Below are 5241 nucleotides of genomic sequence, written 5' to 3'. Positions count from 1 at the left end.
CCTCAAAAGCAGAGTTGCATAGATCAAGGAAGTGGTCATTTGACTGTCAAGGCCCTTAGGCCATATGTTTTTCCAAAATTCACATAGCATGGTTTGATGTATTATCTAATTTTCTAATGGTGGCAACAGACCAATAGTGGTAGATGTTATATAGGCAAATGCATTCTCTGTTTGTATTATTTTCTATCCAGGACCTCTAAATATTCTTTTGTCAATTATCATATATATAATCCTTTTTTAAAACTGAAAGAGTAAATTGTTAACACCCAGTAAAAGACTCTACAGGAACATAGGGACTACATCAAAATGTTAACAATGGTTATCTCTGTGAGTGATTTTCTTTTATTTAAAAAAATGCTAAAATATTATATAACTAATTGTATTGCTTTAATAATAGAAAATTAGCTTCATAAAAGTAACGCATTCTAAGTGCACAGGGGTAAATATTTTTGTAAATGAGAACTGTGGGTATAAATAAATGATTAAAGTTTTGTAAACATGTAAGTATGGTTGAGAAAAGCACAGAAGTAAAAACCAGGACAACTTAGAGTAAAGAGAATGCCAGAAAATAGCAAATTACTTTAGAGCTACAAAAAAAATAAAATAAAATAAGAAATAATGGTCAATATAAAAGACAATAAAGGAAAACTAGAAGTAGACTTTGACATTTACCTTTAAATATATGCAGTAGAATCTTGAGTAAAAACTGCTATGACAACAGACATCCACTAAAAACTTCAGTTAAAAATTCTGAGAAGGATTTTTTCTTTTTTTGGCCTTGGTAACCTTTTTCAAAAAAACTGTCAGTGGTCTGACTAGGAGATGACAAATGCAGACAAGATCCACGATAAGAACAAGAAAACACGAGGAAATAAATATACTTCAAATTTGGTCACTTAATCGGATCATTGATGAATTTATTTATCTTTTCTCTGCTGTAAGTCTAGAGACCAGAAGGAGGGAAATCAAAGTAATAGTAGAGAAGTGATTTCTAAGTGTTAGTCTTGAAGCAACTGGGGCTGCCATTTGATCAAGATTTCATATTTTCAGGAGAGCGAGAAAAATGGAACAATATAGTAAACTTCGTATTAAGGTAAATTTATTAAATTTATATGAGATTATATCCTAAATATACTTTCATTGTTAAAATATCCTTTCTTCTGTGAAATGACATAGATAGTGGATGATGATTATTAATGTATTTCCAGCAAAAGAAAGAGCTATGAATGCTATATTTTCCCAAATTTTCTGAATCTGTTAGATCCAAGAGTTAAAGAATTACAGCTTTAAACCATTGTCAATGTACATATCCTTTAAGGACAATAGTTCAATTGAGCAAGGAGATACACATCCACAAATTGGAATAGTACCATGTATTATGTGGTCATATGATACAGTGAGTGGCACAGATGTGGGCTGGTAGGACCAGGAAGGTCTCAATGTGGAGGTGAGTCTACCTTGTGATTTATACGCTGGGTGAGATGTTAAGTGATGATGGCAGAGAACAGAGCACTCTGGAAGAAGACAATGGGGAGATGAAATTCAGAATATACAAGGCCTATGAACTGAGTAGACATATTTGCTGGACATGGCAAAAAATAAGTTCAGATAGACAGGACTGATGAAGTTGAGAAAAATCATTCACTTCAAGATTGTGTTAGGTTTTTTTTTTATTAAGTAATGGCAATTGTTTGGCAGTATTAAAACAAGGTGAGTGACTGAAATTATTACTGTTAAAGTTTTTTTTCCTATGTCTTTGGTGCTCTGATGTTTAAACTATGTATCTAGGTTTGAATTTATTATTATTTATTCAGTTCTTGATATGTTGATCTTCTTGAACCTTTAACAAACAATTTGAGGAAGTTCTCAGTAATTAAAATATTATCTTTTGCCATTTTCTCTAAATTTTCAATCTTTAGCTCCTAAGAGACATATATTAGAACACCTCATTCTGTTTCGGATCTCTGAATATAACACCTGGACTGGCCAAAGGGCTCGAATCAATGCTCAAATGGGTCTTGCTCTTTGAGAAGATGTTGCCCATTTGAGCAGTCTTGTCTTGATAATTCTCAGCCCAAACCTGATATCTGATGCCTCAGGTCTGCTTTGTCTGTAGGTCTGGTGTCACCAACTTTCACGTTTTCTTTGGCTTCCCAGTATTTCTCTTCCATGGACCAGAGACTTGCTCTATGTCCAGGAGACAAAAGTGAGGCCACTTTTGAAGTGGGATGGGAGACCTCATGGAGGTGTGAGGATGATGATCCAATCCTGAGTCATTGCATGTTCTAGGTTCACTCAGGGGGTTGAATTCTTTGTCCTCTCCACCTTTAACATACTTTCTCCAGATATCTTATGGCCTCGTTCTTCATTTTTTTTCATTTTTATTCAAGTGCCATTCAATGAGATCCTTGATGAAAGCTATTTAAAATGGAAGTAAGGTTTTATGTCAGTTTCTTGATTTGAAGATAGTTTATATTTGACTCTCACAACTGCATGAAGTACAGCACTCTGGCTATAAGATGTTTGGGAGACTTTTTCTTCCACATTTGCTGAGCCAAAATTCCATGTTGTCTCCCTTTAATGGTGGCTGAGCTTTCTCTCATTCTTTCTTTTATCGAGGGTAAAATCTTTTAGGGATAGTGTAGTCACAGCTTTACTAGGAATCTGTTTTCTAACTCTCTGTCTTGAGTGGATCCTTTGTCTTGTTTCTAACTCTGGGATGGGTTTATAAAGTGAAAGTGAAAGTCACTCAGGTGTGTCCAACTCTTTGCGACCCCTTGGACTATACGGTCCATGTAATTCTCCAGGCCAGAATACTGGGGTGGGTATCTTTTCCTTTCTCCAACACAGGGCCATCAAACCCAGGTCTCCCACCTTACAGGCGGATGGGTTTATAAATCTCAAAGTTATTACTATGACTAATCAAACTCCCAAAGATACTTGCTACCTCAGCTTACTGCTTATCACTATGGTTGCAGTTGTTGTTATTGTTCAGCCACTCAGTCGTTTCCGACTACTTGCGACCCCATGGACTGTAGCACACCAGGCTTCCCTGTCCTTCACTATCTCTGAGAGTTTGCTCATGTCCGTCACCATCCAACCATCTCATCCTCTGTCATCCCCTTCTCCTCCTGCCTTCAATCTTTCCCAGGATCAGGGATTTTTCCAATGAGCTGCCTTTTCCCATCAGGTGGCCAAAATATGGGAGCTTCAGCTTCAGCATCAGTCCTTCTAACCAATATTCAGGACTGATTTCCTTTAGGATCTCCTTGCAGTCCAAGGGACTCTTAAGAGTCTTCTCCAACACCACAGTTCAAAAGCATTAATTCTTTGGTGCCCAGCCTTCTTCATGGTCCAACTCTCACATCCATACATGACTACTGGAAAAACCATAGCTTTGACTAGATGGACCTTTGCTGGTGTAATGTCTCTGCATTTTAATACATTGTCCAGCTCTTCATTTTAGTGTTTGGGAATTTTTCCATTATATTCCAATGATCTCAGCTATATATTTATAAAGATATTTACTACTATATTATTTTTTCTCACACTTCTAGGAGGGATAATTAATTTTTTATCTAACATATCTCATTGCTGGAAATGAAAAATAAAATCAATGTGTTAAAATATTGACAATGGTACAAGATAAGATTAGAAATATAAAAGCTTAGTAGTGTACCAGTTAGAAGACTAGTACAAAGCAGTTCTTTTTAAAAACTATTTTTTTAGAGCACTTTCAGGTTTACAACAAAATCCAGATGAAGGATTTCTCATATACCCCCTGCCACCACACATGCATACATCATAGAATGGTATGTTGTTTTACCAAGGATGAACTTACACTGACACATATAATCACTCAAAGTCCACAGTTTACCTTAAGTTTCACTGTTGTTTCTGTATATTCTGTGTATTTGTGCATAATGACATATGTGCTCAGTTGCTCAGCCTTGTTGACCCTTTGTGACCCCATGGACTGTAACCTGCTAGGCTTCTCTGGAATGGGTTGCCCTTTCCTACTCCAGGGGGTCTTTTTGACCCAGGAATCAAACCCACATCTCCTGCATTGGCAGGTGAATTCTTTACCTCTGAGCCACTTGGGAAGCCCCTATCATGGCATTATAACATCATTCGAATTATTTTCACTGCCCTAGAACTCCTGTTTGTTCTGTCTACTCATGTTCCCCTGTTCCCATCACCCCTAGAAACCACTAGTTTTTTGCCATCTCCATACTTTTACCTTTTCCAAAATGTCATATAACTGGAATTATAAATTATCTAACCTTTTCAGATTGGCATCTTTCAATCAGTAATATGCATTTACATTTCCTTTCATGGCTTGATAATTTTTTTTTTTTTTACTGCTAAATATTTCATTGCCTGTATGTACCATTCACCCACTGAAGGATAGACTGGTTGTTTTGGCAGTTTTGGCAATTATGAATAAAGCTGCTATAAACATCTGTGTGTAAAATGGATAACCAACAAGGACCTACTGTATAACACATGAAACTTTATTCAATGTTATGTATCAGCCTGGATAGGATGAGGATTTGGGGGAGAATGGATACATGTATATATATGGCTGAGTTCCTTTACTGTTCATCTTAAAGTATCACAAAATTGTTAACTGGCTATATCCCAATACAAAATAAAAAGTTTAAAGTTAGAAAAAATAAATATCTCTGTGTAGTTCTTTTATGGATTTAGGTTTTCAACTCCTATAGAATTCCTGATACAAGCAAATGTGATTGGTGGACTGTTTGGTAAAATGTGTTAGGTTTTAAAAGAAACCGCCACACTGTCTTCCAAAATAGCTCTACCATTTTACATTCCCACCAGCAAAATATGAGAGTTCCTGTTGCTCCTTATCCTCACCAGAATTTCATACTGTCAGTGTTTCAGAATTTGGCCATTCTAAATAAGAATGTAGTGATTATGACAAATTTTTGACTTGGCCAAATAAAAGTTATGGTTTAAGGCAGAATGAGAAGATTTAAACAAAATTCCCTGTTTGTTTGGGCCTCTTCTCTCCATCCCTAATGTGCAGTGTACTTTTGCACTACCACATTAACCAGAGCTCTTCAAAGATAAGAGTGACTGCCAAACTGTAAAAATTGTTTTTCCCCTTTCTTCGGATGCTAACAATATAACTTCTCAGAAGAAAAGCATCCTTTCCCAACTCTGTAAGGGGTCATGGTGACTTGCTGCTTGCTTTGTACATGCCTACGTGGACTATGT

The 5241-nt window shown here is 36.3% G+C and overlaps 1 long non-coding RNA gene across 1 annotated transcript; it reads right to left on the bottom strand.

Moving 5' to 3' along the window:
* Positions 1 to 1652: 1652 nt before the first annotated feature.
* LOC145522866 (uncharacterized) lies at positions 1653 to 4090 on the bottom strand. The gene is made up of 2 exons (XR_014066199.1): positions 3878 to 4090; positions 1653 to 3594 (listed from the first exon to the last, which is right to left on the bottom strand). It is a non-coding gene; the product is annotated as an uncharacterized LOC145522866 (long non-coding RNA).
* Between the last annotated feature and the right edge of the window lie 1151 nt (positions 4091 to 5241).

The sequence above is a fragment of the Giraffa tippelskirchi genome, chromosome 2, assembly GCF_054371585.1.
Source record: "Giraffa tippelskirchi isolate mGirTip1 chromosome 2, T2T-mGirTip1v1.2.pri, whole genome shotgun sequence".
Classification (NCBI taxonomy): Eukaryota; Metazoa; Chordata; class Mammalia; order Artiodactyla; family Giraffidae; genus Giraffa; species Giraffa tippelskirchi.
This window is presented reverse-complemented; position numbering and strand designations above follow the sequence as displayed.